This window comes from Physeter macrocephalus, chromosome 8, assembly GCF_002837175.3.
Source record: "Physeter macrocephalus isolate SW-GA chromosome 8, ASM283717v5, whole genome shotgun sequence".
In the NCBI taxonomy this organism is placed as follows: domain Eukaryota; kingdom Metazoa; phylum Chordata; class Mammalia; order Artiodactyla; family Physeteridae; genus Physeter; species Physeter macrocephalus.
Window position 1 is genome coordinate 59,968,183 of NC_041221.1, and position 12,094 is coordinate 59,980,276.

Consider the following 12,094-nt stretch of genomic DNA (forward strand, 5'->3'; position numbering starts at 1 on the left):
TTACAGTTGGAGAAATTGAGATCTACAGACTTCCCACAGTTTGCATAGAACCTTGCAGAGACTTTGACTCTAAAATCTTAGGCATATACTCTTTTAATTATTCGCTTAAGTTTCCCAATTTTTGGATTAACTTTCAGAGGCCCGCTGAATTTGCTAGGAGAAGAACTTTGGAGAATGCTTTAAGAATTCTTGCTTCGTTGTGGGCCAGAGCTACTCATGTCGGCTTGACCCAGGGTTAATAGACAAAAGCATTTGGTTAAAAAACATACACAGCCTCCATGTAATTATTTGCATTTTTCTTTATACTAATTACCTTCAGGAAAAGTGCTTAATAATGTTTTTAGGGCAAGACTTTGGATATTTACAGACTGTTATTCACCCCATTAAGACAAACATATGACTAACAGCAAATATGGTCCTATGAAGTTCAAAGGAAATGTCTGTTTACATTAAAAGTCTATTGAGGTCACATGAAGGAAGCACTTTTGAAACTGGGCAGAGGTGGCCAAGCTGTAGCTTAGTAATGGAGCTCATATTCTCTCACATTCCTGAGGGTCTGGGGGTTTGAGAGGGGGCCAGAAGATCGAGGTCTAAAGCAATAGGGTCAGCATCCAGCACCCGTGGAGTTCAATGCAGCTTCTGTCCTTTCTTTGACGATAGGTAACCTGTTCCACCAATGACAATGAGAGCCTTTCCAGGCAGGGAGAAAAGTCTAATTATAACAATAATCTTCATTTATCTAGGGTATTTTCATTTCCAAATGACTCCTACACATTTGAAGGCATTTGAGCTGACTGGTCCTACACTTTTATTATTCTTTTTTGGGAAATGACAATATTAAGATTCAGAGAGACTAATAAAATGATTGGCCCATAGTCATGCAGCTGAGAAATTTAGAGCTGAGTTCATGTCTTCTGGCATCAACCTTGGTAGGGTGCTGTAAAAATAAAACAGCCAGAGAGTATGGACATTTCTTATCCAGACCTTGGCTGTGCTTATCAAAGGAAATTGTTTTAAGAAGGTAAGCTGATGTACTTTGTTTCCTCCTACTAATGCTATAAATTTGTAAGCATCCTTTGCTCACAGCCTGGGCAGTCCAGGTGGTTCCCAGGCCTCTCTCTTCTGTCTCCAGGAGGACAGAGTTGTGGCCCTTTTCTCTCTGAAGCTCTGCTTTTGACAAAAATGATCAATGGCCTCTGCTACTGCTCTTAGGTTTGAGTGGATAAGATTGGGGGATATCTCAGGGTACGCAGTTTATCTCCTGAAAGGAGTAAAAGTCATTCACAATGTTCCAAATAATTCTGTTAAAACATAATCTAATGTTCATTGGCTTTTCCCTGATTACAAAGGAAAAAAAAAATCTTACAGATTTCTTTGTAGAAAATTTAGAAGGCACAGAAGAGTATTAAAAGGAAATCAAGTTCACCTGTAATTCTGCCTCTGAGATGATCACTGTGAACACCTTGATGTGTTGGCTCAAGTCTTTCTGTTCTGTATTAAAATACTTAGACCACTCTATATACATATTATGTTATATCTTGCTTTTTTTCATATGGTAGTATATATTATTGTATTTCCTCATGTCATTAAATACATTTTAAAATGCGTATTTATTTTAGTAAATGCTTTCCTGTTGTTGAACACTTAGGTTTGTATCTAAATTTTTCAGTTTTATAAATAATTCTATAATAAATATTCTTCATGTGATTCTCTATTTTTATCTCTAACATCCTCAGAATTGAATCTTGGACGTGAAGTTATTGGATCAAGGACTACAAATCCTTTTAAGATCCTTGATACTTAGATCAAATTGTTTTTCAAAGAGGCATTTCCAATTTATTCCACCACCAGCAGCACAGAAGAATGTTTGTTTCACCACTTCCTCTCAACACTAACACTTGCCTCATAGCTTAGCACTGGGATCAGGCTCCTGAATCAAACTGTCTAAAATTGAATCTCGACTCGACCACATCCTAGCTCTGTGGACTGGGAAGAGTTGCTTAGCTGCTCTGTGTCTTGGTTTCTCTTCTATTAAGTGGGCATAGCAATATTGCCTACTTTGTAGATTAATTATGAAGTTTAAATGATGTATTGCAAGTAAATACTCAGAAGAGTGCCTAACACACAGTAAATACTCAATAAATGCTTGTCTATGATCATTAATAAAATTCTCTTCCAATTTGATATGTGAAAAATTATCTTGTTGCATTAAATTTCATTCTTTGATTACTAGTGATGATAAACTTTTTTTATGCTTATTGGCCAATGTGTGTGTTTGTGAGTTACTATTCATGTCCATTGACTACTCTCAATTGGGGTTGAAGTTTTCTTGTTATAGATTTGTTGGAGACTTTTCCATAGTAAGGATATTTACCTCGTGCATGTCACTTATACAGTAAATATTTTTCACAGTTTGTGATTGGCTTTTAATCTTCATTTATGATTTTTTTGTTATATAAATGCTTAAATTTCTATGTGGTCAAATTTGATGTTGTCTTTGACATCTTTTTCTATTGCTTTTATGCTTAGAAATCCAACCCTTTGCCCATATTTGTTTGTAATGCATAATTTATCATTTATAAATTGAATTTTTTATATTTTAAGGTCTGTTTTGAGTTTCACTAAAAGGTTCCATTTTTGCATCAATAAAACAGTGTTTTAATTATTCCAGCTTCATAATATGTTTTAATACCTGATAGCTTTTGTCTTTCAAAAATTTCTTAGAAATTCTTGAATTCTTATTCTTTCAGTTTATGATTATTTTAATATCATGTTGTAAAGTTCCCATGCATGAAAAATCTTTTTAATTAGACCCAAATTTAACTTATAAATTAAACCTGTTTTAGGAACATGGATTATTTCTTCACTTATAACAATTTTATTTTTAAAGTTTCACAGGTCTACAGTTTTTGTGGTTGTTTTCATACAGGCCTATATATTTCTTGCTAGGATTATTTCTACAGTTTTAAAAAATATTTTTGTATTATAAGTGGGCTGGTTTTTCCCACTGTATTACCTAACTTATTGCTGGTATGGGACATTTACAGATTTCTGGATGTTTTGTATTTGACCACTCTGAGGAACTTTCTTAGGAATTCCAAAGATTTACGGTTGAGTCAGTTGGATTTTCTTAGTACATAATCAGAACATCTGGAAATAACGTTAATCTTTTTGAAATCATTGTATCTTTTTCTGTTTCGTGGATATTGTCAATTGCTGAAAATGTGTGGAAAATGCAATGTCTAAAGCAAACTTTTCTTCCCTCTTCTCTCCACGCCTATGACAAATTTGCTGAGAATGAGTTGGGGGTTGGGGAGAGGAGCAGGGATGGTGCTTGTCTGCTAATCTGAGAATAGGCAGAGAATGCCTTGGGGCTCCAGGTAGCACAATTTCCATAGCCTGAGGGCTGGCTCCTGATCTACTGTTTTCAGCGATCTTCCACCTTCCTTGTTTCCCTTCTTTCTGCCTGAAGGTGAGGTGAGGATATGGCAGTGGCTGCACCCTCTGCACCCAGGAGAGAAGCTGCTGACATGCTTCTTGCTCTACTACGAGCCTGTTCATCTTTGGCCAGAGATAGGACCTTGGATCAGCTGTAAGAGCCCTTAGTGCACCTGCCCTGATGCAATTCCTCCCTTCTCTCCATCTTCCCTGCTCCTACCTTCCTCTGAGCCACCAACAACTCTCACACGGACTCCAGAAATAGCTTTCTAAATGGTTCCCCTCCAATCCATTCTCCTCTCAGGGTCATACTTTTAAAAATCAAAATCAGAATGCACTCCCTTGTTAAAAACCTTTCAGTCCCCATAGGACTTAGAATGAAATACAAACTCCTTAACATGGTCCCGTGTGATTAATCCCTTTCTATCTCCAATAGCATCTAGTACCACCTCTCTTTTCCTTGTTCTCTGGGTTCCTATCACTCTGCCTTCTTTCTGTCTCTAGAACACACCAAAGGCATTTTCAGCTCAGGTCCTTTGGACTTGCTACACCTTCCGCCTGGAACATTTTTTTCTCCAGCCCTTGGCATATGTTCACCTTCTTATGATTCAGGCCTCATATCCAATACCCAGGTCCCCACCCTTCCTGCTCTCAGAGCAACTTGTTTGTGTTCTTCAAGGCACTTATCACAATCTGTAATGATCTTGTTTATTTGTTCACTAACTTATCATGTGTTTGCCACCTGGATTGTAAACTTTATGGTGGCAGGAAATTTTGTTCTGATTACGTCTGAATCCCTGGAATCCAGAACCATGGCGTAGAAGGCACTTGAAAAACACTGCTTTAGCCTGAGTTATTCCTAGAAAATGGTGTCTGCTACCAGGGCTTGCGTGCATTTGCGGAAGTAATCTCATGTAAGATTGGGGGTTGGGGGACTTCCCTGGTGGGGCAGTGGTTAAGAATCTGCCTGCCAATGCAGGGGACGTGGGTTCGAGCCCTGGTCCAGGAAGATCTCACATGCCGTGGAGCAACTAAGCCCGTGCACCACAACTACTGAAGCCCACACGCCTAGAGCCTGTGCTCTGCAACAAGAGAAGACACCGCAATGAGAAGCCCACGCGCCACAACGAAGAGTAGCTGCTCGCTGCAACTAGAGAAAGCCGGCGCACAGCAACGAAGACCCAACGCAGTCAAAAATAAATAAATAAATAAAATATTAAATTACTTAAAAAAAAACTTATAGAAGAAAAAAGATTGGGGGTTGGGGAAGTGGTCACTCAAAGATGGGGGATCGTGGTGACACGCACCTTCTGTGCGGCCTTCTAGAATGTGTCTCAGAACTGTCCATTCAAGGGACAGAGGAAGGGGGTATCTACCTACCAGATTCTGCTGCAGCTCTGGTCAAGGGCTCTCATTTCCATGGGTGCATGCAGGACCAGCTATAAAATTCATGAGGCCCAGTACAAAATGAATTTATAGATCCTTGTTCAAAAAGTAGTAAAAAATTCAAGACAATGAGAGCAGAGCCTTAAACCAAGCCTGGGGCCCTTCTGAGCACAGAGCCTGTGACACTGTACAAGTCTCATGGCCAAGCCCTCAGGTCCTAGGTTATACCTGGGCGCTAAGCAGGTTCCGGGAAGGCATCCTCCTGGATGTCAGAGTATCAGAGAAGCCCCAGGGCAGAAGAGCTAGAGGGATGAGGGGCAGCTGAAGGAAGGTGCTGGCAGGTTACACCTGCAAGAAGCAGGTTTCCCAGCAGTGGCTGGAGGAAAGGGTGGGCTGAGAGGATGTCAGGCCAGGCCACTAGAGGTATCAGATACCCAAAAGAATAAATGAGTTTTGTGTTACTACTGCTCATTGAAATATACCTAAAATTCCAGAAAACCTAAATGATAAGTTTGAGAGTAATCAGTCTTGTATTTTTGATGTTAATGAATACATTGCTTTTGCTTCACCATTAAGTATGATCTTGGTATTAGTTTAAGTGAGATTATATTTATTTCATGCGAAAACACCCTATTCCTGGTATTCTGTACAATTAATTATTAAAGTACTAAATAATAAAATAGTTTTGTTTTCTTCTGTTCTGGTTATCTACTGCTATGTCACAAAGGACCCCAAACTTTAGTGGCTGAAAACAACTACCTTTTTTATAGTTTATGACTGAGTGGGTCAGAAATTTGGGCAGGGCTAGGTGTTTCTTCTCCTCCACATAGTGTCAACTGAGTCACTGAGCATTCAGCTGTGGGGTAGGCTGGTCTGGAGGGCCCAGGATGGCTTTGCTTACATGTCTGCTATCTCAGCAGGGTTGGCTAGAAGGCTGGGTTCAGGGACTGTCAACCAGGGCTCCTACATGTGTCCTCTCCAACATGGTGGTCTTAGGGTAGTCAGATTTCTTACTACCCTTCTCAGGGCTTCTAGAGGGTCCAAAGGGACCTGGGTGGCAGCTGCAAGGCTTCTTGTGTCTTAGCCTCAGAAATCACAGAATGTCACTTTTGCTACATTCTATTTGTCAAGAACGTCCCTAAGGCCAGCCAGGATTCAAAAGAAGGGGAATAAACTGATCTTCTCAGTTGGAGGAGTGGCAAAGAATTCGTGGCCATCTTTAATTTACCACACTCCTGTTAAAGTTTCTTGTAAATCACATGGTAGGACAACTGATTCCTTTGGTATGGAACCAGTGGTATCTTCAATTAGGTTTGCCAGATAAAACACAAATATCGAATGGGACATATTTATCCTAAAATCTATTTGTCGTTTATCTAGGCATCTTTTTTTTCCTCCTAAATCTGGCCACTCTATCTTCATTACTCTGAAGTATACTGCATATGTACTAAAGTATACGGTAGATATGCCAGTGTATCCTCAGCCAAGGGAGATGAGCTGAAGATCAAAGTGAGAGTGGATCTGTAACATAAAGCAAAGCCAAGGAGCAAACTTCATGGGAGAAAGGGCTGGTTTACTTTTCTGATCAACTGAGAATTAGCTAGAAGCCTTTTTGTTCTTAGACCTAGTTTCTGCAAATTGTCTAAAGTGTAGGAAAGACAATATGCAACAGTAGTAAAAGGTCTAGGCTCTGGAGTTAAACATATCTGGACTCAAGTGCCAGCTCTCCCTTGACTAGCAGTGATCTTGGGAAGAAAGTTGACTCTCCTGAATGTCATTGCCTTATTTATAAAAGAAGGGTAATAGTACCTTACAGGGTTGTTGTCAGGGTTAAGTGAGTGCCTGTAAAGTCCCTAGCACAAAATGAGTGCTCACCAAAGTTACTTGTTACTATCATTATTTTAAATCTTAATAAGTAGAATAGGCTGAACATAATTGTTTTTTAATTATTGAAATTTGGATGAAAGCCTACTCTTGCAAGACATATAGTTACAGTTTTTTAAAAAAATTCTTGGTATCTTCATATAGCTGGGCACACAGAAAGAGCTCAGCAAATATTTGCTTATCAGCCTCATTCATTTGTACACACACTATAAAAGAAAGAGAGGTTAAATGGTTCCAGCTAGTTCACTTTGAGGTAAAGGAGAGACTACCCACTCTTTAGAAAACTCCCTCTAAAGTATGATTATCTGATTGTGAGACATTTGGGGTGATTTGCTTAAAGTGGCGTCATTCCTCAATAGTCATGTTGCTTATGTGCCAGTGACTAGCCTTCAAACCCCAACACCTACTCAGCCTCAAAAACCCTAACTAAAATGACTACTTTTTATCACTTGCAAAAAGATAAAAGATTTAATCTTTTGATTTTATCCTTCTGTGCTCTATTCACCCACAAAATGAAACCAGCTATAGTATTTTCAACCATTGAGCCCACTTTGAATATCAACTGGCCAGTGGGGACAGCTCAGCCCATTATTCCTCAAGGACTAAAAAAGTGTGCACACTCGGGAATTCCCTGGCAGTCCAGTGGTTAGGACTTGGCACTTTCACTGGGGGGTCCCTGGTTTGATCCTTCGTAGGGGAACTAAGATCCCATAAGCCATCCGGCATGGCCAAAAAAAAAAGTGTGCACACTAACCAAGCAAATGTGTTACAAAATATTGGTACTGTGGGCTACATCTAAGTTTATTTACTTTAAGCATTGACACAATTTTCTAAGGCATCCTAGAGAGCAGCTCTGTCCAATAGAGCTTTCTGAGATGATGAGAATGTTCTAGGTCTGCTGTCAGGTATGGTAGCCAGTAGGCACATGTGGCTATTGAGTACGTGAAATGTGAGGAACTGTATTTTAAGTTTCATTTAATTTTAATTAATTTACATTTACATTTAAATCGCCACATGTGGCTGGTGGCTCCTGTATTGCACCGTGTAGCTAGAGACAATGACATTTGGTCACTCTACCAATTTTTTTTTTACTTGTATTTTTAAAAAAATATTTATTTATTTATTTCGGCTGCGCCGGGTCTTAGTTGTGGCATGCAGGCTCTTAGCTGCGGCATGCATGCGGATCTAGTTCCTTGGCTAGGGATTGAACCCAGGCCCCCTGCATAGGGAGCGTGGAGTCTTACCCACTGGACCACCAGGGAAGTCCCTCTACCAACCTTAATAAAATTCACCAAAAGTTCACTTCTGTTCAGTCTGTGAGCCTCACGAATTCAGAAAGTTAGTCCAAGCTTGCTTAAGTCTAAGGCAATATATTCTAGATCCAGGACAAGAAGTTCCATTTCCCTATCTCGTACCCAAGGTGAAACAGCTAATTGATCATGGCATTTTTTTCCCTTCTGAGCATAGAAGCTTTATAATCTTTCCCACAGCTAGACTCTATAAAGCCACTACTCATTGAGAGGAGTTAATAAGCTGATACTTACTGAGGGCTAACGATGTGTTGAGCATTTTATAAAGCGTCACCTCATAATTAAGTCCTAGTCATTCCAGCCACACAGATCTGAATCTTCTTTGTGTTAGAAACCAACAAGATATTCTTCCAAATGTGACTGGACATCAACCTGCTCTGAGACAGCCCAGTCATTCAAAGGACAAAGGAGCTCATTTCCCTCCTCACGATATTTGACAAAACTTTAAATACTGATCTTCCAATTTTCATTCCACTACATTAATTGCATGTACATAATGGAGGCTGGACATGGGGGAAGAAAAGCAAAAGAACATTTACTAAGTGTCTGTGTCAGCACTGTGGAGGATGCTACAGATATTTGATGTCATTTAGCAGCTAGAAGAACCACACTGACAGAATATAAAAAGCATCTTTAGGGGCTTCCCTGGTGGCGCAGTGGTTGCGCGTCCGCCTGCCGATGCAGGGGAACCGGGTTCGCGACCCGGTCTGGGAGGATCCCACATGCCCCGGAGCGGCTGGGCCCGTGAGCCATGGCCGCTGGGCCTGCGCGTCCGGAGCCTGTGCTCCGCAACGGGAGAGGCCACAACAGAGGGAGGCCCGCATACCACAAAAAAAAAAAAAAAAAAGGCATCTTTAATTTTCCTTCTCTGCTGTACCTCCCAAGAAGTGAATAATTTTTGGCAGAGGATATTTAATTCAATTTGCTTATTAATTCATTCACTTACTCCTTCAGTGATATTAATTATCTATTAAGCATAAAAGCCAGTGCTGGGTACTGGGAGAGGCATATAGACAAGGTCCTGGTTTCAAGGTGTTCGGCTTCTTGGAGTATAAACTTAGAATAAAGAGCCAGGGCAATACAGAGAAGAGAGTGTTTGAAGAGACAAGAAAGGCTACAAAGAGAGGTGACCTTTGAACTGGGTGTTGATGGATGAAAAGGGTTCATCAGGCAGGAAAGGAGAATCCAGACTGCAGTAAAATCGTTTATAGTAGCATGGAGGCTTAAGAAAATCATGTGACATATTTGAGAAATTGCAAGAGGTTTACTATTACTAAAAGTTCTGCTCTGGGACTGATGTGTTGCCATTTACTATGGTATGTTGTAAATTACTTTGCAGTTTCACAATGAACTCAAAGTAATCATTTGGTATGTAAGTGAGGTTGTTCTTGTGAAGATGTTGTCATGTGAAATATCAACACATTACAATATTGAAGTAAAATCAGAGGGAAAGTGATCTGCTGCTAACTAGCTATCTGATGTCAGGCAAGTAAACTTGGTTACTTTAGGTTTTAGTTGCTTCATCTATAAAATTGAGAAGTTGATGTAGAATTTAGTCTTCATTTTTTTCTACTATTCCAAGAAACAATAATTATCCTAAGGAATCACTCTCAGAATGAAGGAAAAAAGATCGATAGGTATTTATTGAATCTGCCTCCATAAGCTTGTAAGCAAACAAAGGAAAAGAGGTAAGTATATATCCAATATAAATTTGTACAAAATGATTAAAACCTGCTAAGATGGTATTAAGATGTAAGTTTAAGCATAATTATGAGTCTAAGCTGTACTGTTTGAGGAAGAATTGCCAGACTTGTACAAAGCAATCAAAAAAAAAAGGTACTGCTCTATCAATATCTTGTTCTTAAAAAACAGAAGTTATTATTCCTGAAACTCTGATAAGAAAGGTTCCAGTAGGCAGGTCAGCTGACATTCAGCCCGGAAGGCTATTTACTTAATATTGTTGCTGCCTGGATTGAAGGGAAAGAGACACTCTTAGTTTCAAACTCAGCCTAGGCTATAACACATGGAAAAAGGATTTGTGTGTTTTCTAGGAAGAAGCAGATGTTATCAGTAATAATAATAATAACTCTACATAGCTGCTGCTATTGTAAAATTCATGTATGAGAACTCATGTCACATTCGTGTGATAAATGCCATTTGTTCTTTACATAAAGAAAGACAGTAATGCATTTTCAAATGATCAGATAGTTTAAAAACTATTTGATTTGTTAAAACTAAATTAGGAGGTGAATTCTCTAAGACCAACTGGTGGCAGATCTGAGGCTCCCACACCTAAAGATTTCATTTCATTCCAACAAATATTCATGAAGTATGTGTCAGGCACTGTGCTAGGGGTAGGTATACATTGAGAGATGAAACAGACACAGACTTGGTCCTCATAGAGTTTAGAGTCTAATGGAGGAAACACATGTACAAATAAATACAATAATAAATAACTCATTAAAGCCTTAAAGGAAAACAGCAGCATGCTATGAGAGACAAAAATGAGGAGAATGTAATTTAGGTTGAGGAGCCAGGGAAGTAGATCCTGGCTGCTCTTTTCATTCCTTGTTAAACAGACCTCATTCAGCTGTCTATTAGGGATTTCTCAGAGTAAAATAATTCTGTAAGCATCCAAGTGATTTAAGTATTAATTCAGAATTTTGTGGCCATAAGAGTTTTAAAATCTCCGTCCTTGACACACTAGTCAAAAACTATTTTCACTCATAGCATCTTGACCCACATTAAAAATAGCAACATAATCCATGTCATCCCCTTCAGATCTAGATAAAGTTTCATAAAACCTCCTTCATTCCATGCTCTGTAGAAGTCAAAGTCCATTCCAATACTTCTATAAATTCTTTAAGATTTTATGAACTCATAGTCATGGCTGGCCCTGAACTCCTGCTTTTGTAGATGGGTTTAGATTATGGAACATATTGCTTCCCTGTAAATGCGGTTTCTGTTCCATGCCATGTTAACCCAGATGTGAAACTCAGCCTCCTTTATGAGCACCACAGAGCCCTCACTCTCATAGGACATTCATATGTATAGTAGACTTTTTTTTTAAGATTTGAAAGGGGATGAGATGAAGAAGAACCTTGTGTTAGTCAGGACAAGTCCGCTTAACCACTATAACAAACCAGTCCCAACTGCAATAAGTTAACAACAAGAGCAAAAGAGGAAAAGGATGATTCCTTACTCATGTCACAGTCCAGAGGAGATTGGAAGGGGCCTGATCCATCCAGTCCTTCACAGACTGAGGTTCTACTCATCTAGTGGCTCCAGCATCTTCTGGGGTCCTTGGGGTCCTCCACCTGATCCTCTGTAGCCGGCCTGCAGGAGAGGGCAGGGTGTGGAGGATAAGGTGGGAGTTATATTAGCCAGGCCTGGAGGAGGCCCACATCCCTTCCGCCCACATTCCATTGACTAGAACTAGTGCTATAGCTACACCTAACTGCCAGGGAGGCTGGGAAATGTAGTCTAGTTTTGAACCAAGGAAGAAAAGAAAATGGGTTTGTAGAACACTGAATCTGTCTTGGTCAGAGGATTTACACCACAGTAACACAAACAACTTCAAATTTAATGTTACATCTCCTAACTTTTAGATTCCTTGCCTTCTCACTACTAGGGATTTTTAATGCAATGCTCAGGCTCATGCCAGCTCGTTCTTCTCTCTCACTTTATTCCTTCTATCCTTTTCTTTCTTTCAATAACCCAAAAACTGAAATACATGTCCCCCAAATCCTGCCATATCCTCCACTTGCAGAGAAAAGCAGAAGCAAGAGGCAGAGGGGAAAACTGTGTTGGTGGTGTCAAGCCCTTGAATTATTCTTTCCCTTATCTTTTCTGGTTATATGAGCCAATAGATGCCCTTCTCTCTCTAAGCTGGTTCAAATATGGTCTGTCACTTACAACGAAAAGAATTCCGATTTACATAATGAACATGGCAATTTTCCCAAAAATTCATCTTTTACTACCAAATTCGTGCAACTCCCCAACATTATTACTTTTTTTTTTTTTTTTTTTTTTTTTTTTTTTTTGTAGTACGCGCGCCTCTCACTGTTGTGGCCTCT